Below are 27,618 nucleotides of genomic sequence, written 5' to 3'. Positions count from 1 at the left end.
AAGTGGGATTTATCCCAGGGATGCAGAGATTCTTCAATATACTCAAATCAATCAATGTGGTACACCATATTAACAAATTGAAGAATAAAAACCATATGATCATCTCGATAGATGCAGAAAAAGCTTTTGACAAAATTCAACACTGATTTGTGATAAAAACTCTCCAGAAAGTAGGCATAGAGGGAACCTACCTTAACATAATAAAGGCCATATATGACAAACCCACAGCAAACATCATTCTCAATGGTGAAAAACTGAAAGCATTTCCTCTAAGACAAGGAACAAGATAAGGATGTCCACTCTTGCCACTATCATTCAACATAGTTTTGGAAGTCCTAGCCATGGCAATCAAAGAAGAAAAAGAAATAAAAGGAAATAGGAAAAGAAGAAGTAAAACTGTCACTGTTTGCACATGACATGATCCTATACATAGAGAATCCTAAAGATGCCACCAGAAGACTACTGGAGCTAATCAATGAATTTGGTAAAGTAGCAGGATACAAAATTAACACACGGAAATCTCTTGCATTCCTATACACTAACAATGAAAGATCAGAAAGAGAAATTAAGGAAACAATCCCATTCACCATTGCAACAAAAAGAATAAAATACTTAGGAATAAACCTACTGAAGGAGGTAAAAGACCTGTACTTAGAAAACTATAAGACACTGATGAAAGAAATCAAAGATGACACAAACAGATGGAGAGATATACCATGTCCTTGGATTGGAAGAATCAATATTGGGAAAATGACTATAATACCCAAAGCAATCTACAGATTCAATGCAATCCCTATCAAATTACCAGTGGCATTTTTTACAGAACTAGGACAAAGAAATCTTAAAATTTGTATGGAAACACAAAAGACCCCAAATAGCCAAAGCAGTCTTGAGGGAAAAAAACGGAGCTGGAGGAATCAGACTCCCTGACTTCAGACTATACTACAAACCTACAGTAATCAAGACAATATGGTACTGGCACAAAAACAGAAATATAGATCAATGGAACAGGATAGAAAGCCCAGAAATAAATGCACGCACCTATAGTCAACTAATCTATGACAAAGGAGGCAAGGATATACAACAGAGAAAAGACAGTCTCTTCAATAAGTGCTGCTGGGAAAACTGGACAGCTACAGGTAAAAGAATGAAATTAGAACACTCCCTAACACCATACACAAAAATAAACTCAAAATGGATTAAAGACCTAAATGTAAGACCGGACACTGTAAAACTCTTAGAGGAAAACATAGGAAGAACACTCTTTGACATAAATCACAGCAAGATCCTTTTTGACCTACCTCCTAGAGTAATGGAAATAAAAACAAAATTAAACAAGTGGGATCTAATGAAACTTAAAAGCTTTTGCACAGCAAAGGAAACTATAAACAAGCAGCAACAAGCAACAAACAAGCAACAAAAAGACAACCCTCAGAATGGGAGAAAATATTTGCAAATGAATCAATGGACAAAGGAATAATCTCCAAAATATATAAACAACTCATGCAGCTCAATATTAAAGAAACAAACACCCCAATCCAAAAATGGGCAGAAGACCTAAATAGACATTTCTCCAAAGAAGACATACAGATGCCCAAGAGGCACATAAAAAGCTGTTCTACATCAATAATTATTAGAGAAATGCAAATCAAAACGACATGAGGTATCACCTCACACCAGTTAGAATGGGCATCATCAGAAAATCTACAAACAACAAATGCTGGAGATGGTGTGGAGAAAAGGGAACCCTCTTGCACTGTTGGTGGGAATGTAAATTGATACAGCCACTATGGAGAACAGTATGGAGGTTCCTTAAAAAACTAAAAATAGAATTACCATATGACCCAGCAATCCCACTACTAGGCATATACCCAGAGAAAACCATAATTCAAAAAGACACATGCACCCCAATGTTCATTTCAGCACTATTTACAATAGCCAGGTCATGGAAGCAACCTAAATGCCCATCGACAGATGAATGGATAAAGAAGATGTGGTACATATATACAATGGAATATTACTCAGCCATAAAAAGGAATGAAATTTGGTCATTTGTAGAGACATGGATGGATCTAGAGACTGTCATACAGAGTGAAGTAAGTCAGAAAGAGAAAAACAAATAGCATATACTAACGCATATATGTGGAATCTAGAAAAATGGTATAGATGAAACAGTTTGTAAGGCAGAAATAGAGACACAGATGTAGAGAACAAACGTGTGGACACCAAGGGGGGAAGCAGGGGTGGGTGGTGTGGTGGTGGTGGGATGAATTGGGAGATTGGGATTGACATATATACACTAATATGTATAAAACAGATAACTAATATTGAACATGGGACTTCTTTGTTAATGTCAAAAAGTTTATTGGCTGGGCTCAGCAACAGAAGAAAGACAAGTAACCTTTCAAATAAAAAGGTGAGATTATAACATGTAGAAATAAAAGTTATAACAATAATTTTATAAAGAGTGAGGGGAGAAAGTAAATGGAATTACACTTTTGCAAGTTTGCTACACTTGTGAAGCAGAATGTGGGAAGTAAAATGTGCTAGGTGTGAAATGAGAATGGGAAAGAGGGAAGTAGGCATATGACGTGTCAGGTGCAAGCTCGGGAGTATAAAGAGGGAAAATGTTGGCACCTTGACTTTAAATAGAGTCTCAAAATTTAAAGGTGCATACTGTTAGCCTTAGGAAAAACACAAACACTAATAAAGGAAATGTAAAGGAACACAATACTAATCAAATATTTGATTAACTCCAAAGAAGACAATAAAGGACAAAAAGAGGAATAGAAAAACTGAAAGGACAAATGGAAAATATTTAGAAAGTAGAAAGTCAGTAGACATAAGCCTAAGCATATCAATAATTTTTTGTAAATAGACTAAAAACTCCAATGAAAAGGCAGACATTTTGAAACTGGATTAAAAAATTAAAACCCAAACAAATGCTGTTTTCAAGAAATGAATTTTGAATGTGAAGACACAGGCAGATTCAAAGGAAGAAGATGGGGAAAAATACCATGTAAACAATAAGCATAAAAAAAGATGATGCTTTGATTGTTTGATTATGCACACTGGGTTTTTTTTTTTTTTTCCTTATTTAAGAGTATCTGCATAGTCACTAATAGCAAGGAGTTTACGTGATGCATACAATAAAACTTGGTGTTTTCCCAGAGATGGATCTAATTTCTTGTTTGATTTTAAAATGATATACTTAAGATGCCACTTTAGAAAGAAGTGAAATTCCACACTATAGAAACTCCCTAACAGGTTTAAAATACCTTTTTGACAAAAATGCCAACTCCATCTTTAATATCAAGGAAATCTGATTGTCCAAAATGGTACCATAGATCTGTTTAATATGTAACATAGTAATAGGTAACCTGCTGTGTAAAATTGTTCATAAGCCATATTTTAAAGGTTTTAAAAATACTTAATGTGCTTCACTTGTGATATAACTTCTAACATTTCTGCTCTGTGGTGGGGATTTATTTGTAAACAAAAGATGTTAGAATAGCAAAAATATTTTTATGAATGAGTTAACCTTTTCACGGCAACTACATGTGAATGAAATTAAACCATTGCTAAAAAAAAAAAAAAAAAAAAAAGATGATGAACCTACACAGAGAAAATAAACTTCAAGACAAAGACTACAATACAGGGTCTTCCTGTGTGTTCTGATAGACCAGAGCAACCCTCCAGCTAAGAATGCCCAACTCAGAGCGACATGTGAGAGGTTTATAAACCCCTTTCTTCTTTAAATTACTAATTTATGGTGGGGCAGGTGAGGAAGCAGCAGAGTAACCCTGTGGTAGAAACTGAGCTTACTAGTGCACGCATTCTGCAACTGCATATAGCAATACTAGAACACAGAGAACATTTAGAATTATTTAGCATAACAAGCACAAGAAAATGAATGAATATGTACATGGTTGAAGTTACTTGGAAGACAATTCTATTTTATTTTTCAAGATGCAGGATGATGATTTATCTACTCTTGGTGGAAATTTCCAGTAAAACAGGCAATATTGTAGACCCTCCTGAAGTTTGAAATTATACTTAACGTTACTATGACAAAGGTGAATTAGTTTTCATTCTATGAGGGTTTCCTGCATTTTTTTCATTGAAAATGTATACCACAAGAGGTTTGTCTGTGCTAACATTCCAGAAACTCCTTGCATACAGAATGTGTCTGCACAAATTATTTATTCAAGATAGATTAATCAAGCATTATGTTAGTGTTTTATGTACAAGACTAAAGCCATTAAAAATCCTGTAAAATAAAATTTGTTATTTCACTAAAACTAAATTTTAAGAATAATGAAATCAGATTTGTAACCTCTTCATATGTGAAGATACCTGGCATGCAGTGGGCATGTAATTATTAAAAAATTAATAAACACCTAAATGGATGAATGGCATTCTAGTAACTATAAAAAAAAATTAGAATTATTGATGTGGTTAACAGAAATTCATAATATGGTATTTCTTGACTTCTAAGAGGTTTACCTGTATTAATGCAGAATTTTATACATGTTTATTTGTAGATTATTCTCATTGGGTTCCCTAAATCTAGTTCTTTAATGCATATAACTTATGTTAAATTTTTTAAAAAGCAAATGAGACAATATCAAGCAAATATTTCCCTCCTGTTATTTTCTTAGACCGAGGCCAAACCTAAAACACTGATAAAATGTAAACATCAGATTGTTTGATTATACACACTGCGATCACAAATTCTGTGAACAGAGGTCATATTATTTTAACATTAGTATAAACACACCACTGATTTTTGCCAGTGTTTTTGGCTTATCATCCTTTCTTATCTCTAGAAAGCAGTCTTCTGCAGTAGTCATGAGAACAAAATTCTAGATCTGGATTCTTATCATTTGCTCAAAATTCTTCATTTTCCACTTTCCTAAATAGTAAAATGGAGTTATTGAACAATGATTTCTAAAAGAATTTCAATCTCTGAAATACAATAAAATACAGTAAGGAAGCTGCACTAGGTTGGGAATACATAAGAAATCCAAGATTGAGGGATACAATCATACGTAAGTCAATATTTCCAGTCTTTTGGGTTCCTAGAGATAAGCAAACCATGATACACAATTTTTAACAGAACTTTTCCTCTTCAAATCTGTTCTAATCGGAAAGAGTACAATGTCAAAATACATAAATGTGACCCATTAATGTGTCCATCTTAGAAGCCAGAAAATCAAGACTCAAGTGACAGAATTATGATTACCAAACACTTCTCACTTGAGTCTAGAGATAAGAAATATTTCAAAAATTTTTGTTTATTAGCATGAAACTCCTCTGCTGTAGATTTCTACTAGGTGTACACTTAAAGTCAGCATCTCTGTATACAAAGAGAATGGACCAGTTGGATTTGTGAATTTTTTATTTCAGGTGACTTATGATGACATGGAGCATTGTCTAGTTTCTCTAATTCATTCAGTTACTTGACATGAGAGTGAGTGACAAATACATAAGTGGTTGGATAAAAGTGGGATATCGGTGCTCTCTCTTCTCTCTCTCTTGGTCTCTGTCTTTCTCACAACACACACACAAGCATGCATATGAACACAGACGTGAAATAGAGCACCTTCATTTTCTGGGTAATGAAAGCATACTCGAATCCACGTTTCAAGTGATGTCAGATTGATAGAAGCTTTTACTGTAGTAAACACTTTTTAGTAAACTTTTAGTAATAATCTATTACTATCTCTGTCAAAACTACCGCTTTGTTTTTATAGACAACCTGATCAGCAGGTAGACACAAATTCACAATTCAGAGTTGTTTGTCCAGTTTTCAGATTATCAGTCAATTCTTTCAGGTTTATTATTTTTCTCTTAAGTCTACTAAGAGAATCAAAAATATCAACTAGTACAATCTACCCACTTCCTCTGTAAAAAACAAAAAAACAAAAAAAAAAACAGGAAATAAAACTCATGTCCCAATTTTCATTACAACAAATATAATTTTCAAGACAATACAAAAGAATTGTAAATAAAATAGTAACTGACATACTACCTGGTTTTCAAAATATTTAGTATAACTCCTTGGAAATCATAAATGTATTAGTATCTCAAACAGTAAGAAAGTTGGATAAAAGTTTTAAAGACATATAAATTGATTATTAAAAATTGATTTCAAAACGGTTAAAACTAACAGTGTTGTTAAATTGCTTTACTATTTTAGCTAAGAGATATTGTCATTAATTTAGCTTCTGTTAACTTAGCTCAGTAGGAGGATATTTACAGATTTTTAAAATTATTTATGTTGAAAATGCCCAATTTAAGTTTCCTAGGGATTTTGCGGTGCAATACCTTGAACTTAGGCAGGAATTTACTTGTGGAAGAAATAGGCATTAGAGAAGATTAAGCTAGAAATTGGCTTGAGATTTACAAACTGGGGAAGAAGAACAACTAGGGAATCAATTCATCCCCTGGGGATACTTTAAGAAAATAACTGGGAAAGCTGTGTGCAGAGTGCATGCGGTGGATTCCGTCTCAGCCACAATTCTAGAAATGGCTGTGCTGAGGTCTTCAGATGGGCTGCTGCACTTGATCTTTTGAATCTTTAACTTTCAGCTGCTTTAATTCCAAGATCACCTAATGTACACACAGAGTTTAGTGAACGCAGTACTCAATAGGTAAATAGATGAATGAGTGTCTATGTATAGGAAACAATAAAAAACACTGGATTCAGGATTATAAGGTAAGCTTATACCTAAGGTTACTTTAGATAACCATTTGGGGTTGCTATAGGAATTCATAGAGACAATGTTTTCCTATGTGTTTTCTGCACACGAAGAAATTATTTTTTGGAAGAGATTAGGGTGTGTGGACGAGGATGAGCAAAAAGGAGTAGTTGAAGGAGAAATTCACAGAGTAAGTTAGGGAAAGTGGTAAGAACTTAGGATTAGAGGCATTATTTAATGTAATTATTATCACAAGTTCTAACCAAGAGATAACAACAAGAAGAACAAGGAAAAGGTGAAGTTTTCCTGAGGAAAATCAACCCAATTACTTACAAGGTAGAAATTCTGAATATAACCAAAGATATGTCTTCAGACATGATGTATCGAATGGAGGAAATATCCCAGGAGGAGACTAAAAATGACATTAGATCATTGAAAACAAGTAGTTGTGGGTCGAAAATCATAAATGTGTTTTTCAATAAGGGAAATAAACAAGGCAAGCTAAAGAGGATGGAAGTTCAAATTTTGGAATTAACTGGGTATCAACAAAGATTTCTCATGGGCTAGAAAAGAGAAGGACAGATACAGAGAGCAGACAAGTTAGAGAAGAAATAAGCATTTAGAGAAGACATCAAAGAACCCAGGGAAGACTGTCATAAAATACATGCTGCATAATACATGATAGATCAGCTCTATCATTTAACTTTCCAAAAGATGTAACAATGTAGAGATACGCTAACCATCATAGTCAGCATTAATTTACAGTGGGAGAAATAATTAGAATCTCACTTTTTCTGAAGAATAGAGTGAAAATGTAAACAATGCTTCCCTCCAGGCAAGTGCTTTATCAAGTTGACAGGTGCATTTGAATTTCCATGGGTGGAGGATATAATAGGTTATTTATGTGTCATTTTAATAGAAAGACCCAACCATAAAGATGGACAGCAGACTTTATCAGTACTGCTGTTTGCAACTAATCCTCCAATTTAGTACCCCATGAAAATACCTGCAACAAAACCTGTCCATTTTTCTTTTACACTCCATTATGGAAAAATCAATACGGGCACTATTCATCACAAATCTCCTGCTTGGCGGGTGCCTGAGTCACAGAATCTGAAAAAATGCGACAGTTGAGCGCTCTGTGTGGCAGAGCCCTTTGCTTATAGTTTTATTCTACTGCATTCTGCCACCCAGAATGGCCCAGGTGACTTAGTATATGTTCTAGAATCTAATAAATGTTGGCCAGAGACTCTGAATCTGATTACTTTAAGGTGAACATCATCTTAGTTAGTTTTAAAGTCAAGAACGGAAATTAGTTGACTTCCAAACTTGACAGATTTAATTTTAATCTGTTTTTTAACATTCAAGCAGGGGATAATAACTGGAAAATTTAGTAAAATGTATTATTTAGTAATTAATAAATTTAATAAATAATAATTCATTCAAGCAACCCACAAACTATACAATGACTTGGTTCTTCACCATTCAACCAGTGTTATCAAAGCCATGGTCTGACTACCTATTTCCTGGGAAAATGGTTTTTGCTTTTCCTCTGAAACATCTCCACCAGCTTTCATATCCAAAATCATATGTTCAACAGGAAGAATTCTACTACATCCCAAAGTATATACATATGAATAGAATGCCATAAAGTTTATAACTGTCAATTACAAAGCTACATGAGACTAATTATCAAAATGTTCAAAACCCAACACCTCTTCTATGGAAGCATCTTAAAGGGAGAAAGGGTATTCAATTCCTCTTTGTTTCCCTTCAGATCACAAAATGACATACTTGCTAATATTTTCTAGATCAATGAATGTTTAATGGAGCTAAACTTCATACATTTATATTTGCTATTAGATATATCAGCAAAAGTTAAACATTATAGAAAACTGATTAAAAAGAACATAAATGATTCTTAGACATAAAGATTCTAAGTAACCTAAATTTAGGTTAACTAAGCACATTACATGGAGCTCTGTACTGGATCCTGAAGACTGGCTCACTCAACATATACTCCAGACCCTTTGCAGGTAGAGAAAAATCTAAGACTATATTTCCCAGACCCCCTTTCAGCTATAAGTCCCTCTACACATTCCTTTCTTCTTAAAGTAGCCAGGGGGATTCTTTTCTCCACAATCCATAACCCTGACTAATGAGAGATCCAAGGACTGCCCCAAGATGTTTTTCCAGTTAAGTGATAAATTGTTATTTCCATTTTGAAGTCATAATTTTGCCCTTTTGACATAGAAGTTGGAATTCTACAAATTATCAGCTCATAATATTTCTCCATTAGCAGTTTCCCTTATTTTAATGACTTTCTAAAAACCAAGTTGCTGCATTTTGTCAGTGCCTTTCTTCTAATCATAAGATATCTATATCTTTGCAGGCATTATCAGAAATAATCTGATACTATTTCCTAGAATGCACTGTCTCAAATAATATTTATTGAGCATAGTATTATAGCCCAGGCCCATTACCAAAGTATGCTGTGTGAATAAGGACAGAGTTCATGAAAAGAAAACTTCCTTCAAGATGTGTGTTTTATTTCCATTATGTTTCATTTTAGGGTGAAACAAGCAACCTCACAGCTTTCAGAGAATAGACCCACCCCCTGTACTGGGTTTGCCAGTGTCAGTGCGGAAGGGAGTGATTTGGATATGGTCTTGAATCCTGTTGGTCACATGTTGTACAGGCAGAACAGCTATGCCAAAGGGCTAGAAAAAATTTATCAGTGCACTCTTATTAGTGGGCTCAATTCTAAGGACTGTTTGCTTCCAACAGTTCCTCAGGTGATAATAAAACTGATTCATTTGGAGGTAAATAAATTCTCTGATATAAACAGACTCTTTGGAAAGTGATGTTACCTCTGAAACTTTTTGATATGTAGATATGTCTCCTATTGCATGGGCATGCATACTTCCTCAAGAGTTATAGATACACTTCTAAACCATACCAAACAATTGAGCAATTAATTATAACTGCTACTCTTAGCTCTATGATTGTTTTATGTATTTAATTTTTGTCTCACACTCCTGGCTAGTAAGCTTCTTTACTACATACTTTATATGTCTTTATATCCTCCAAGGTATTTACTGCAATGTTGGAAAGAGCAGTGGCTCGATAAATGCCAGATTCACTGTCAAGGATATTTGGTACTTTCAATGATTTTTAAAGATTCAAGCAGGTTCATAGTTCTGTGATGTCTTATTAGTAGTATTTTAGTTTCACTGCTCCCTGGCAATGACCTGCAGATGCTCCTTCATTAATGAGCCAAAATTGCACATTCAAAGCACAGCTTCCAGCAATATCAACTGTGTGGTCAATGTAACCTTGAAGAATTCATGGTAACTGCAATGACATCAGGAAAAGGCATGTGAGGAAATATAGGAATGGGAGATTTATTAATTCACAACAGATCATATCTGGATTTGCTTTTATATTTGCAATCTTGATTATCCAAGAGCACCATTCAAACATCGCCATATCATGAGATATCTTATCCTGGATTTTCTAAATAATTTTAATCTCTGCCTTTTCCGTCATGTGAATGATCAGTACTTCCTGGACCCAGGTGAAGTGATTATTTGTGGGTAGCTGCTGTGTTTTATTGTGATGGGTACTGGAAAGCATGTATTCCTAAGACACAACAAATAATTTTCTTTGAACTACTTTGGCAACATTAAGCATAATATAGTAAAAAAAAAAAAAAGGACACTTACTGGACTCAGACAAAGATGACCAAAGTTGGAAAGGCATTTCAGTCACTTACATTAAGCTGCTTGATCTTCAATTCCCCCATTAGGAAAATGAGAATTATAGCCTACTTTTCATGACTGTACAAATATGGGATGTGACAAACAAGTGAAATTGCTAAGTCTAAGCTTTTATTATTATTATTATAAATTATTACTGTAAATTATTATTATAAAAATAACCATTAGTTTTTGATAGGAACTAGATAATTTTGCTTAAGTAATTTAGCAAGTGAACATGGAATCAATAATCCATAGACTTCCAAAAATATAATCTTTCAATGAGTGACACTGAAGTTGGAATTTTGTTTGCAGAATACAGTACTTTAGGGCCTTCCCTGGTGGTGCAGTGGTTAAGAATCCACCTGCCAATGCAGGGGACATGGGTTCGAGCCCTGGTCCGGGAAGATCCCACATGCTGCGGAGCAACTAAGCCCGTGTGCCACAACTACTGAGCCTGCTCTGTAGAGCCTACGAGCCACAACTGCTGAAGCCCGCGTGCTGCAACTACTGAAGGCCACACACCTAGAGCCTGTGCTCTGCAACGAGAAGCCACCGCAATGAGAAGCCCACGCACTGCAATGAAGAGTAGCCCCCGCTCGCTGCAACTAGAGAAAGCCCATGAGCGGCAACAAAGACCCAACGCAGCCAATAAATAAATAAATTAATTAAATTTAATTTAATCAAAAAAAAAAGAGTACAGTACTTTAGAGTAAACGTAACAAAGTGGTATTTATAATCTGATCTTTTTTCTAAGAAAGCTTCCATCAAAACAATCTGAGAATCATTACTCCATTGGTATTGACATGTGATCTCTTTATAGTGGATCTTGGGTTTCCTGCCCTTAAAGCAACTGTCACTTCTGTGCACATTTCTCCTACATGTATATCTCAAGGCTGAATATTTATTATGAGTTCAGCTGTATATTTTTAGTTGCATGCTGAACTCTGGTTTCCCTCTGTTGGAGACTGTCTTGGGGCATACACTGTACAACAAAGGTCACCAGTGTGGTCCTCCCACACAAAGGGCCATGCACTCTCAGTAAGGCTCTTCCCTTAGTGGTATGGAGGATGGCAGACGGTTTGCAGTGTTATTGCTTTGCTTTGTCAGAAATAATCTGATGACCCCAGCCTCTTCTAGAAAGCAGAGTGACCACATTCAAAGTTGGTTTTAAGTACTCTTTTTCTATTTTTTTATCCTGCTTAAAGACCATCAACTTGGTCACTTCAGAAATATCTGACCATATTTTCCACACGTGTGCCATGGTAAAGAAATGTAGAAATAGAGGCCATTACATTAATGTCTTAACCTCATTCCCTTGTGGTAGGCTTCCTAAGGACACCATGTCTCATCATATATTCTAGGTTTCAGGACTTCGGCAAATAGTAAATGAAATGATAAATGATGAGGCCACCTTTGATGATTTCTTTAAACTCAGCCCCTTTCCCCTTTTAGCACACTATTATCTTTGAGACTGCACACTACCACTTTTACGTGGAAACAATGAGAAGGAATGCTGCATTTGAAGGTGAACTATCATTTTTGTGTTTCTCTTAATGTACCTGTTGTAATTCATATGAAAAATAAGACAACCTTTGGTCTTGGGGAAATCATTGAAGTGGACCATTTGCTTATTGAAAGGGAAAGTATGATTCTGTTAAAATGTGGGAACACTGCTGAGCATAATAATATCAACTGCTGTCTTCATTATGTAGAGTTGCATTTCCCAAAGTTTCCTTTTGAAAAACTGTTATTATATTTACTTTTCTTGAGTGTCGTGGCAGTGAGATACCAGACTACATGTAGAGTGGAGGAAATATGCAATGGACACTCTCTAATGAGAAGGAAAACTAGTGTGGAGGGGCAACAGGGTGATAGGACACACGTGAAGGTTCTGGTTTTGTGAATTCTTGCAAAAGAAGCCAAGCCACATTTAAAAAAATAATAATTTGTTTCTATTACCCAGGATCATATGAACAAAAACCAGGGAGTTGGGGAGGGAAAATAAAAGTGTGCCTTGTCATCACATCACATAGGGGTAAGTAAAAGTCTCTATATTATTCCTACACTGATTTTTAAAGAAATTAGAAAAAACACATAAGCTCGCATAAGTAATTTTTAAATTTAACCACGTATGAAATACAAAATAACAGTTATACTTTAGAAATCACTGAGAGATAAGAAAATCTATACATTTCAGATAGCAAAAAACACAGCATCAAGGAAATTCAAAAGAAAATATTATATTCTACAGTTTATAAAACAAGATGACAGAACCAATTGGTAAATGGAAGTTCTGAGAATAGTGGAAAACATTACAGATTCTCTTATTGAAGAGCAAGATTCATACTAGATTTAAAAAAAATTCATATACAGCCTGCCACAAGGAAATTAAAAAAGCAATATGAAAAGATTAATAATAATAACATTTTTATTTATTGAGCACTTGCAAGGTGTCGGGCGTTCTTCTAATTGCTTTAGCGAGATGCCCTCATCCAGTATGAGGTAAGTGATATTATTGCCATTTTTTGTTGATTTCTGCTCTTTCCATTCTAATAGACCCAATTTTTATTAAGTTAGCATCCCTCCCTTTGCAGCCCTGCTCAGGAAAAACTGACCAGACCTTCAGCTTCCAGGAATAGTCTCTTGGAAACCCTACCCAACATGTCACTTACTGAGACCAATGAGATAGAAAGGGAAGCTGACATAATAGTTTCCTTGCTCATGGAAATAAGACGTCGTGCGTATGGGTGTGAAAACTTAAACTGCAGTCATCCTCTTACAACTCTGCATAAGGCCAGCCTGAGCACGAAACCAACATATAGAGAAGGCACAGCAGGAGGCATTTCAAAGAAATGAAGCCGGATAAAGCCAAACTAATTCGATTTAGAGTCAGCTAGATGGTCCTAACTGACATACTCATTTTACAAATGAGGAAATAAAGAGAATTAAGTAGGCAGAATCAGTATTAAACGCTGCTAGTTTTTCTTCAAATTTGCTCTTATAACTGATATGCTATACTAAGAAAGATTGATAAAAGTAAGTAAACAGTATGTGTGGAAATAGCAATTGATACAAAACAGTCTTCAAGGCAAAAGGAAAAAAGAATAATTTCATACCCTAAAAGGTAAACTCATGACCACGATTACTAATTAGCTCTAGAAATATGTCTAAAATTCTTATACCTATAAGAGAACTGTGATGTCATTACAGTAAAACTCATAAGCACTCATTTGAGCTTTTGGTATATCAAGTGTTCAAAGACATGTGGTATTTTAATTCACTAATAAAGACAATTAGAATTAATGAATACTCCAGAAAAAGGCATATCAAGTTGCAAATCCCGAGAATAATCTTTTTTTCCAAGTGTACATTAAATATTTATATAAATAATCATGTGTTAGACCATAAAGGAAAACCTCAATAAAAATTTGAGTGAAGGGCTTCCCTGGTGGCGCAGTGGTTGGGAATCCGCCTGCCAATGCAGGGGACGCGGGTTCGAGCCCTGGTCCGGGAGGATCCCACATGCCGCGGAGCGACTGGGCTCGTGCGCCGCGGCTACTGAGCCTGCGCTCTGGAGCCTGTGAGCCACAACTACTGAGCCCAAGTGCCACAACTACTGAAGCCCACGCGCCTGGGGCCGGTGCTCCGCAACAAGAGAGGCCACCGCAATGAGAGGCCTGCGCACTGCAGTGAAGGGTGGCCCCCGCTCGCCGCAACTGGAGAAAGCCCTCGCACAGAAACGAAGACCCAACACAACCAAAAATAAATAAATAAAAAATAAATAAATTTATTAAAAAAAAAAAAATTTGAGTGAAAAAAATACAAGTGATGCACATTCTCATAATACATTAATATAAGTTAGGAACTAATCATGTAAATTTAAATAGAAAGCATCAAACCATTTGGAGATTAAAAACATAATACAACAAATAGCATCTTCTAAATACAAATTAGGTAAGAAAAGAAATCAAAACTGCAATTAATTACATCTCAGAAAATAAAAGAATAATATACAATGAAATATTAGATAATGCAACCAAATCTGTAAATACTTATGGACAGATTAAATCTTATAGATAGATTCATGGATGGACACAAATACTTTAAATGCCTAATGAAAATAATCTAACAAAGAAGTTAGAAGAAAAAACACATTTAAAGAAAATATAAATTGGTACAGATGAGCCAGTTTGCAGGGCAGAAGTTGAGACACAGATGTAGAGAATGGACATATGGACACCAAGGGGGGAAAACTGCGGTGAGGTGGGGATGGTTGTGTGCTGAATTGGGCGATTGGGATTGACATGTATACACTGATGTGTATAAAACTGATGCCTAATAAGAACCTGCAGTATAAAAAAAACAAACAAAACAACTAATACTAAACTTTCATTGGGTTATTTGTATGGAAATATGTTAATATAAATGTTTCAGACATTACATGAAATTTCTAAAAATCTTATATTTGTATTTGTATGGAAATATGTATGGAAATATGTTAATATAAATGTTTCAGACATTACATGAAATTTCTAAAAATCTTATATTTGTATTTGTATGGAAATATGTATGGAAATATGTTAATATAAATGTTTCAGACATTACAAAAAAAAAAAAAGAAAATATAAATAGATGTAGAAGTGAAAATTAAAGGAATTAAATTGATACATAAATCCATTAGCTACACATTTGAATAAAACAAAGCAAAACAGATAATAATCCTTGTCTAATTTAGGCACGGGAGAAAAAATTTGATAAAAATAAATGAAATTTAAACTATAAATAATAAAGGAGATCTGTAGCATATAGTGGAAGAACCCAAGTTCTGTAATAATTGTGTCTATTTTCCTCTAGGGTGACAATAGGTCCTCACTAGCAAATTGGTGTGCTTGGATTGTAGGCTATTTACAGAGGAGCTAAGGAGTTATTTCTTACCAATGAAGCCAAGCCTTGCCCATCAACAATCTTTGTTTAACAGAGAGAACTGATGCTGGGCACAGGATGATCTTTCTCACCCTGATCTGTCTTCAGTTCCAGGTCCCGTCATTTCAAACTGAAGTTCCATGAAGTGCCTCAAGTATATTTTTGAGGGTGTGTTATCTAAGCAGCACGCCCAGGGTCCCATCCTAGACATCTTGAGTAGGATTCGCCTCTGCTGGGTTCCTGGGTATCCTTTTGGGGTATATAACACAAGACAGGGCAGAAAGTGACCTCTTAAAATTTGGTTCCATTAGTGGCTTTGTGCCTTGAGGAGACCAGAACTTATGAACTTATTGATATGGATCAATGACCAGAGGGAGTTAGCAGCGGGACACAGGAGAAAAGATGGTCACATCTTTTTGGATGGACACAAATCCAATCTCTTTGGATGGACACCGTAGAAGCAGCGGTGCCTTTGGGGAGACCCTGGGCTTTGCAGGAGTGGTACTCAGTGGAAAGGAGTGGCTGCTGCACCCCTGGGAGCCCCAGGAAGCCAAGGAAGGCGGGGGTTAACATGAGGCACCATCAGTTGACAGGACTTATTCCTGAGCACCCAGGACTCCCTGAAGATACACAGAAATACCTGATAGCTTTTGGGAGAGGGGTTTTTATGGCAAGATGGTATGCACACCAGAGAAATACAGGTTCTGAAAATGGAGATGTTTTATATAACTGTAGTGACATATAATTCTGTAAACAAATTTATGTCTCCATAAAGATGAAAAATTCTGGGAAAATATAAATCCCCCCAAATAAGCCAAGAAAACAACAAAAAGACAACCTCAACAATCAAAAAAGAAGATAAACATATTTTCAAAAATTATTTCAAAAAGGGCTCTATGCCAGAGCACTTTGTTGGTGAGTACCATAACATTTTCAAAAATGGAATTATTCTCATGCTATTTAAAAACTTTCAGGCCAGGCTTCCCTGGTGGTGCAGTGGTTAAGAATCCGCCTGCCAATGCAGGGCACACAGGTTCCAGCCCTGGTCTGGGAAGATCCAATATGCCACGGAGCAACTAAGCCTGTGCGCCACAACTACTGAAGCCCACACACCTAGAGCCCGTGCTCCACAACAGGAGAAGCCACCGCAGTGAGAAGCCCACGCACCACAACGAAGAGTAGCCCCCGCTCACCACAACTAGAGAAAGCCCGCACGCAGCAGCGAAGACCAAACGCAGCCAAAAATAAAATAAATTAAGTTAAATTAAAAAAAAATAACAAAAAACTTTAAGGCCAAAAAAAAGTAATTTTTATAAAAGTTGCATAATCATAAAATCCCAAACATAGATAACATTCTAAAAAAAGAAATAATGACTCAAGCTCACTTATTACTATCTGATTAAAAATCATAATCATTATTAGGAAAAATATTCTTTAATGTAATAAAAATTTATCTCCCTCAAAGAGGTAGCATTTCTCTTCAAAACACAAAATTATTTTAACATTGGTAAATATATTACTATAGTATATTACATTAAAAAGTTGAACGTAAAACATATTCCAAAACCTCAATAAAAGTTGAAAAGGTATTTGCTAATGTTCAAAATGTATTCCTGATAAAATTCTAAGAAAACCAAAAAAAAGACGGATCCTTATTTGACATGAAAAAAAATAATTTACCTTAAACCAAGAGTCAAGATAATTCTCAGCAATGAAACACAAAAGGTATTCCAATATAAATTAAAACCAAGTTAGCAGTAGTGCTACTTAAAATTGTTCTGAAATTATGAACAATTTCAATGTAATAAGATATGAATTTAAAATATGGAGTATAATCATTGGGGAATAAAGAATGGGCAAAGTTGCTTTACTATTCCAGAAAACTGAAGAGATTAAATAGGAAAAAAGAAAGTTTCTAGTTATATTAATAAGAGAGTTCAGAAGAGAAATCAGACACAAAATAAAAATCCTATTAAATCAGTAACTTTCCTGTTTAAGAACACAAGCAGTTAAAAGAACTAATTTTTTAAAAAATGGTTTTATTTAAAGTAAATTTAAAATAACTAGAAAGTATCTTAAAATGTATCTAACCTATATAAAGAACACTGTAAAATTTCCTTGAGGGACCTAGAAATGAAAACATTAATTAGTTAATTATTTTATATATCTGGAATATAGATTTCAAGTTATAAATATTTTTGAGATGAATGATGCTTCTTTTATCGAGAAGATTATTGATAAAATATATTCACAAACTAATTTTTCTAGGCAGTGCTCGCTGTGTACAGTACTGTGTAAACTAAACCTCACATAAACTGGACAGGATCCTTGCTTTGCACACTCCCATGGTGTGAATTTCAGTTCACAGTGCGCAGTGAGGACTGCCTTGTAATGTTAAAGAAATTCCAATTACAATTCTGATGATATTTTTCTTTCTAACCTTGACAATATGATTCTAAATTTCATCTGAAAGAAGAAATACTCAGTGTATGTAATAAATGGCAGAACAATGAGAATAACATAGTGTGATTAGATATGAGAATTATTGAGAAGCAAAACACTATGGTCTACCAGACTTGACAATATATGTAATAAAATATTTAGCCCCCTCCAAATAGATCCTAGTGTATACATGTCTTTAATGGTTAAGAGAAGCTTGACTGATAGAGAAATGGTGGATTTTTCATTGGATTCTCATGATGCCACCACCAAAATAAATCCCCAGATACATCAAAGTTTTTAAATGTTTAAAGTAAAACCATGAAAAATAAAAACTAGTAATGCTCTTAGACTAATTAACTAATTTGGGGGGTAGAGAAAGACTTAGAAGTCATAAAAACAATGAAAGAACTCAGAAAGAAAAATTGACGTCACTACGGATTAAAACTGATTAAAAAATCAGTCATTATTAAAAGGCTAGTGATAAACTGGAAACATGTTTATAACAACAACAACAAAAAAAGATAGCCAAAAGGAAAACATTATAGCTGTAATCAATAATGAACTCTGACAAGTTAAAAATAAAATCACTAATACCCCAATTGAAAAATAGCAAATGTCATAAGTGAATAATTCACAGAAGAAATGCAAATAGGCATTAAATGTGTGGAAATTTTCAGATTTATTAGCAATCAAAAAATACAAATTAAGTTAATGAAATCCTATTTCATATTGGCAAAAGAATTTTTTTAAAAAGGATGATACTTTGTTGTGCTACTGATGGGTTAAAATGTACACTAACCTGCATCATTAGTGATAATGTAAGTTATTACATTTCCAGGGAGTAATTTGATAACAGGTCTTTCAAAATTTTTATATCTTTTGACTTGGAAATTCTACTGCTAGAAAATGATCCTAAGAAAATTATCACATGTGGACCAGATTTAGGTACAAAAATGTTCTTTGTTTATTATTCATAATAGTGTAAAATTAGGGGAGAAAGTACTTAAATGTTGAATAACAGGAAATAAATTATATCAGTGTTGGTCCTTCCATGCAATGGACTCTTATACAGATATTAACATCATATTTTCATAGAATCTTTAATAACAGTGGAAAATGCTTTAAGCATATTGGAACATATATATAGTATGACCTAAATTTTGGTGAGATTTGGAAATTACGGATCATTTCCATTTTCCCCTTTCTACTTTTTGTCTGCTCTTGAAATTTTTCTGGAATGAGCGTGTATTCATCAGCAATTAAATTAGCATCATTCAAAAAATAAATCTTTTTCTCGAGAGACAAAGGTCTTCACTTTGAGGCACTTGAGCCTATTTGTCTAATTTAAGAAAAACAATTCCTGTTTCTTTAAATTCAAGTTCTGCGTTGGGCCGCCCCTGGGAGGCTGTGCTGAATTTTCCCCATTAAGCAGTTTCCTAAGGAGAAACCACCTGATCAAGCACTCACTGCACCAATTTCTTCAGATTTTTAATTTCAAAACATTTCGCTTGTCAGAGGTAGACTGGGGATCCCTGTCAGGGGCTGCTGGTGTTTGGCAGTGACAGTGGAAGTACAGGAAGGAACGGAGCTCCCGAGCAAGCCAGCAGACTTTAATCAGCTTCTGGTCCTGCAAGAGCCAAGATTTACAAGGGCCTCACACCCCCAGGTCTAAGCAGAGTGATGCATGCAGTGTAGCTGCGAGGTTTTATAGCAGTGTTATCACTCAGAGCACAGAGACATAAATGCAGAGGGATAGGAAGACAAGAACATAATGTTTTCACATGCTAAGCTTAATTTCAATATCGTTTCGTGTTCCTGGGGCTTCCTTATGAATGACTGTAAAACTTCATTGTTTTCGAAAATTAGTGGGTCGCAAGGAAAATTGCACATTTGATGACTCTGATGGAATGGGTTGGTATACTGGTGGCCTTGCCTCACACCAGGGCACGCTTAAGTTGGCCCAAGTTTCAGGAAAAGATCTGAAGAAAATGACAAAGGATGAAAGGAAACTTTTTTTTTTTTTGCATTTGACAAAAACTAAATTTAAAAAAAAAAGAAAAGAAAAACACAATGCCAAGAACATTCTTAGCAGTCATGCCTATAATTTAACAGTAGCTCTAGGGTACCTCTAACTTACATGGCCAGTGTGTGCTAGATGGGGTGGGGTGACACATGCAGCTTTTGAACTTGACAACATTGCACAGATAATGTTTGCATAATCCCCTCCCAATTTCGGAACAATTTCTTGTTGTATTATATATATTGCATCTACAGCTGTGCTATGTTGAGTGGCCATAAAACCATCCATTTGTGTAATCTCGGGGCAAAAAAGCATCACAAAGGGAAGCAGTGGGACTGGGAAAATGATCCATCTTCATTTATGCGTTTAAAATTTTTCTCACTGTGAGAGCCTGGTGAGGTGGACATCTTCTTGTGAAAACCACAGAGAGCCAGCTGCCTCTTCCTAGTCCAAAAAACATCAGGAGAGACAATAACATTACGGATTCATAATCCCACATAGAAGTACACAATATTATCCTAACTAAATGTTCTCCTTTTGCATCCCCAAGACTTATTAATACACGGGATAAAAATCTATGGGAGCTCTCGCTTCCCCAATGTGTAAGATGGATATCATATTCCAGCTGTTCAATGTGGAAGTTTTTGTCCCAGATTCATCAAATTCTAGTGGAAATAAACAGAATGTGGGGATCTGATTCTCACAGTCTGTCTGAGTGCACCCTCTTTATTTCTCCTCTCTGCTGTACTGAAAATATTACCTGAAATCACATGTGTTCTCAATTTTTTACTTGCAATTTTATCTCAACTGAGTCTGTGTTTTGCCACCAGACTGTGAGAAATACCTCAAACATTCTAAGTCCTTTCCAGGGGGAGATACACTGATTTTAGCTACACTGTCATACAGTCTCCTTTGCTCATTCCTTTTCCAAGACCTCTACACATTTTCTTTAGGACTGTGGTCTTCTCCCTGTCAACTCTCAACCCTCTCTTGACGTTTTCTTCCTGGACTATTAACCACTATCTATGTGTTGATGACTTTCAAATTTATGTTGCTTTTCCAGACTTCTCCCACGAGCTACAGATTTTGTATCCAACTATTTGACATTTGCATATGTACGTCTATTAGGCATCTCAAATGCAACATGGCTGGAATGGAACTATTGATTTCTGGTCCACACTGCTCCTTTGAAAAGGAAGTTATTTGGGTCTTTGCCATCAGCAGAGTAAATGACTCTGTCCCACCCCCTAACTGTTCACACTTAACACCTTGTTGTCAATTTTCATTTCCTGTTCTTCACATTCTAAACCCATCCAATTCATAAAAGCTACTTCACAGAGATATTTTTGAAGAGCTCATTCATTTATTATTTTTAAAAATTTCTCCCCTGTTACTCTGCTTCTCTCTGAAAAGTCAGAAGAGGTTCCTGAGAGAGTTGTGGGAATACAGTATGTTTTAGGTGATGTAGTGGGATGAGGACAAAGGGCCATTTGTTCTTCTTGGCGTCCTTTCACGCCTTCTGGTCATTAAGGCTATCTCCCTCACTGCCTGGTCACTGCTTGCCCAGCTGATGGCTCTCCACTTGGTCAGAATCCAGTGGTGGTCCCCAGATAATTCAGCCAATCCTCAGCTCTTACTGATGCTCTTGTGACCAGGCTAAGTTTCTGTCATCACCTGCAGCCAAGCCCTGGTCTTGCTGATGCTGTGGAATGACCACAGTGGGTGCCTCTCAACTCAACTGCCTTTCCAGCTTCTTCCATCAGGGCAGGAGACCTTTCCAGGTTTGTCCCCATGCTCCCAGGAACAGGAAATCTCACTTCTACCACATACTTTGTACCGTACGTTTTTAGGGCAAGCTTAAATTTGGTAGGATATAGGATAGAGGGAGGCTGCACTTCGAGTTTCAGTCAGCTACTTTAACCTACCTCCTCTCTGGACCAAAGACTAGAACACGAGATTGAGAACTGAGTATCTTAGAACCCACCTCTGTTTATTCTGATTCTATACCTCTCACTCCTATCTACCAATTCCAAAGCAACAAGAAGAAACAGACTTTTATCCTCTCTAAATAATATCTTCCTCCATCCAAGTTCTGATCTCAACACTGAGCTTTTTATGGATTGTGTTTGGGAGAGTGAAACCAACATATTCATTGGGGAGGCTAAATTAGGAAGTATTTCAAAAATCTTGTGCTATTGCAATTGCATGGCTGTAATAGTTATTTGTGCATATTATTTAGAATATGAATTTTAACATCATCAACAAAATTAAGATACTGCATTTAAAAATTCAGGAAGACAGCTTGAACCCCTGGGAATATATTCATTGAGTTCAGGTAAGAAATATTACAATTAATTTTTTGTTTTATTGCTCAGAATATGAGTTACTACAATACTACATGTGCACTTGAGAAGAATTTTGCTGGATGGTGTTCTAAAAAACCACTTATGATATATATGATAGCATGGTACCATTTATGAATTATTATAATATTAATATAGTCACTCAAGTTTTTTGTTACTGTTTGTATACTCGAAGTGAGATTGATCCTGTTCAAATAAGACAGATTTCGATCAGATGTATCAGAAAACCCTGGACACAATGACTGCAAATGACATGAGAAGAGATTACCAAAGGCTTATTCTGGCCATTGTGAGCCAGTAGGAGGGATTTTTTCCTTTTTAAATAAATGAAGCTATTCAAAGCTTATCTCAAAGCTGACCTAAATACAGCAATATCCACCATCACTCAACAAAAAGAGCTATTTACCAAGGACCATGTCCTGGTATTGTGCTTGGTTTGCACATGTGGTTATTATTGCCTTAATTCCAACGTTAGTTTTTCTCTGTATATGATCAATGTAAAACCATAAAACAATGATGTAGGAAGAATGCATGTTTATAAAGTATAGCTCTCACTGTTCTTATTCTAATTAGAATAACAAATTAAAGTCACATCAATCTCTAAAAAACTTTTTCTCTGTTATTTTCTTTTAGTCCATCCAGATTATTATATTTAAAGTGGGATTTTTATAGACAGCATATACTTGGGTATGTGGTATGCTTTTTTGTTCCAATTTGATAATGACTGGCTTCTAATTGGTGTGTTTAGACCTTATAAGTATAATTTCATTATTCATTTGGTTGGAGTCAGGTCCACCATTTTATTGTTTTTCTCTTTATCAACACCTTAAAAAAATATTTTCCTCCTTTTCTGACTTCTTTTGGAATATTTGAATATTTCCAATATTTCATTTTAATCTACATTTTGGATTTTTTACTATATTTTTGTACCATTATTTTGATGTTTACTCTATGGATTATAAATGTACATTCCTAAATTTTCATAGTCTATTACAGTTAATATTTCACCACTTTAAGTGAAACATAGAAGCCTTGCAAACATATAGGTCTCTTTACCCTCTATCTTCTATATTATTATTGCTATATTTACTACATCTGCATATATTGGAAAGTACAAGACAATGTTATGCTTTTATCTCATTTAGATAGTCATACATAAATTATGGAAGCCTAGAGCAGAGGAAAATAGTCTATTATATTTACCAAGATATATACCATTTCTGTTCTACCATCATTCTTAAAGGTTCTAGTTTCCTTCTGGTGTCATTTCACTTCAGCCTAAAAAACTTCCTTTGGCCCATTTTCTGTACCTGATCTGCTGGATGAATTCTCTTAGTTTTTCCTTCCAAGAGGATGTTTTATTTAACCTTCATTCTTGAAGGATGTTTTAATTGGATACAGAATTCTGACTTGACAGTTTTGGGGTTTTTTTTCAACATTTTAAAGGTATTTTTTCACTGCATCTACATTGTTTCTAAGTAATCCCCTATGTGCAATGTGTCGTTTTTCTCTGGCTGCTTTCAGGATTTGCTTCTCTGTCTTTGATTTTTAGCAATTTAATTATGTTTCAGAGTGCAGTTTATTTTGAGCTTATCTTGATTAGAATTTGCTGACCTTCTTGAATCTTAAATGTACGTTGTTTATCAAATTGGGGAAGTTTTCAGCCATTACTTTTTTTTTTTCTGGCACCAATCTCTCTTCTCCTGAGACTTTAATTACACAGCTGTTAACTATTTTGCCAGATAATCTGAACTGTACACAAAGCTTCTGATAGCCAACTTCAAGAGTTCAGATTTCTTCTTCCATTAGTCATATGGCCTATGCTTTGGGATAGCTCTATGATTGCTCTTTTGAGAGGTTTTATCAAATATCTAACAGCGCCAAAGATTTCTTGATAAACATTACATATATAATTTTTAATTTTATAAATAATAAGTACAAATAATGAGCATATACAGTCTTCCCATTTCTATAGTGACCTTTATGAAAGGAAGTTGACATACATAATCTTATTCTCACATGTGAATTTTAATGTTCTGATCTTAACATCAAATAAACCCTGAGTTTTTTGGGTTTTGATTTTTTTTAACTACAGCCTGGTGGTCTGTCTGCAATAAACTTTACATGTGAGGAAAAAATAAAATTTTATTTGCTGCTTACAGACTAAATAACGCTTTTAAAGAAGAAAGTTTACTGATGTTGTAAGCAACATGATGCCTCCTGGGATGAAGGATGACCTGGCTAAAAGCACCTCCTGCTTCCCCGCCTCTGTTTCTTCATATTCTTTTAATTAAGAAGCTTGCTGATGAAAGGTTCATTAGCAGACACATTTCCTATTCTTGGTAAAATAAGGTTATTTTAAGAAATGTAACAGGCTCAAGATGCCATATTAAATATGAGTGCCTCATCTCTCATATTTCATCCTTCAGGTGGCATATGAAAACCTTTCTGTTTCTTCAAATTGTTCCCTTACTATGATCCTGGTAACATAAATATATATTTCCTGTTGTAGGAATGCCGTATACTTGGATGGCATTGCTATATCACTGAGCTTGTCGTGGGGTAATTCTGTTCCCAGAAAGGCAAGACCTGAATTTCTCCCTGAAATCAGTTATTCACCCTGTCAGTCACCATAGCTCTGCAAATCACCATGGTAGGGGGTGGGGGAAAGATGTGTCTCTCAGACCAGAAAATGAACTCAATAAAGATCCTAGTTTGCCACCATCAAGGATCCCTGGGAGAGCGTTTCCAATGTTATTGGTTGTAAAGAGTTTCCTTTGTTCAGCAGCAAGCTAGGAGTTAAAAAGCAAGGAAGTAGGAAGTTCCTAAAAATTTATAAGGGCTCTTTGGAGTAAAGGTGTGGTAGTTGTATCTCTGAAGTGGTATTTAATAGGGCAGGGTCTTCCCACTGAGTAAATTAGCAGGATCATAAACTGGCTGTTAGCTTGAAAATTTTTCCATTTTCATCTTGTGTCCCCGCTAAGTATTTAACAAATTTTTTATAAATTGAGGGCTACTATGTTGAAATATCCAAGGAAAGGAAAGACTATCCACACTTCTGTTAGAATTTGAAAGTGGAAAGAATGTATTTGCATTTCAGCCAGGTCACAGCTGTAACTGAGGTGAGAACACCAAAAGGAGGTGACATCAGGAGGACACTTCTGGCATCACATCATTCAACCAGTAACCACACATGGAGATTACCTTTCCAGGGGTGAAGCTTTAAAGGGTTTTTTTCCTGTAAATTTTAAGAAGGAAACAAGTTCTCTCACGCCATCCCTATCTGATGTGGTCCCTAATGCTTCAACTCCTATAGAACTGACTCATTATCACATTAATAATTGCCCCAAATTGTCTCCTACTTTTTTAAAGGATGTCTACGGTTTCTACCTATTCTAATAGAATTGTATGTTCTTTGAAGTTAGGGATATGACTTAAAACTGGCTATTTTTCTCACAAAGATTGTAACATACTGTGCTGTGATATAACATATTCAACATTTTCAAAAGGTAGATGGTAACCTAAACTTTAAAATTATTTTTAATGTTTCATTTTTAAAGGTAATAGTTTAATCACGAATCATTAGAGAAATGCAAATCAAAACCACAATGAGGTATCACCCCACACCAGTCAGAATGGCCATCATCAAAAAATCTACAAACAATAAATGCTGGAGAAGGTGTGGAGAAAAGGGAACCCTCTTGCACTGTTGATAGGAATGTAAATTGATACAGCCACTATGGAGAGCAGTATGGAGGTTCCTTAAAAAGCTAAAAATAGAACTACCATACGACCCAGCAATCCCACTACTGGCATATACCCTGAGAAAACCATAATTCAAAAAGAGTCACGTACCACAATGTTTATTGAAGCACTATTTACAATAACCAGAACATGGAAGCAACCTAAGTGTCCATCGACAGATGAATGGATAAAGAAGATGTGGCACATATATACAATGGAATATTACTCAGCCATAAAAAGAAACGAAATTGAGTTATTTGGAGTGAGGTGGATGGACCTAGAGTCTGTCCTACAGAGTGAAGTAAGTCAGAAAGAGAAAAACAAATACAGTATGCTAACACATACATATGGAATCTAAAAAAAAAAATATGGTTCTGAAGAACCTAGGGGCAGGACAGGAATAAAGATGCAGACGTAGAGAATGGACTTGAGGACACAGGGAGGGGTAAGGGTAAGCTGGGACGAAGTGAGAGAGTGGCATGGATATATATACACTACCAAATGTAAAATAGGTAGCTAGTGGGAAGCAGCTGCATAGGACAGGGAGATCAGCTCAGTGCTTTGTGACCACCTAGAGGGATGGGATAGGGAGGGTGGGAGGGAGATGCAAGAGGGAGGAGATATGGGGTTATATGTACACGTAGAGCTGATTCAACTTGTTATACAGAAGAAACTAACACATCATTGTAAAGCAATTATACGCCAATAAAGATGTTAAAAAAAAAAGTAGTAGTTTAAACTGTATCATGCGCAACGAACTAGCAACCTCTGTCTCCAGTTCTTTTGTGAAATATAATGTTATATATTAGTATTATCAAATTCAAATAACTGTGGAGGGAAGAGAGAGAACACAGGTGCTTGGAACAAAAAGACCCAAGTTTCAGCCCAGGCTTTGCCTCTTACCGGAAACTTTGTCCAAGTCTTGGAGCCTCTCTTCAGTATGGGTATAATCATCAAATAGGAAAATAAAAATCTTTCGTGTAAAGGTATAGCAATTCTTTACAATTATCTATGTGAAGGTGCTTTATTAAGTTCTTTACGGTGGTAGGAGTAGCTGCCCTGTGTTAATAGTTACACCAGGACCTAGAAAAGCACTTTTAGAGAATTTGCGGGAGAAGATGTTCTTTAATAGGAGGATATAAAAGCATTCCAAGTTAAATACTAAACTTGATAAAAGGAAGCAATATAATACACCCTAGATGTATAGTATAAGCTGTGATATCCATAGTCACATTCATCTATATCAAATGACTTAAAGAAGATATCCAAGAGGGTACCCGATTACAAACTATAAAAATCAAGTAATTTTCCTTCTTCCTATAAGAGAATATTGCCATTTAATAAAGGAAAAGGTACCAATGATTCAGTGATAAATAAGCAAGAAAGCTAAGGATAAACACACACACACACACACACACACACACACACACTCTAAGACTGGAAATGTTCTTTCTCCTTTATTGCACCAATTCTATTCAACCTACTTTGTGAGGGCTTCAGCTTCTTGCTCAAAATTCAGTAATGTGCTGACTTAAAAAGTCATCTAGGCTTTCAATGAAGCTTCCTTTCTTAAACTAAAACTGAATCTTAAAAGCCATGCTAATGTGTTTTAAGTCTGTGTGGCTGTTTCACATACAAAAGTGCAAGTGTACATTTCAAGG

The sequence above is a fragment of the Balaenoptera acutorostrata genome, chromosome 10 (genome assembly GCF_949987535.1).
Source record: "Balaenoptera acutorostrata chromosome 10, mBalAcu1.1, whole genome shotgun sequence".
Lineage (NCBI taxonomy): Eukaryota > Metazoa > Chordata > Mammalia > Artiodactyla > Balaenopteridae > Balaenoptera > Balaenoptera acutorostrata.
This window is presented reverse-complemented; position numbering follows the sequence as displayed.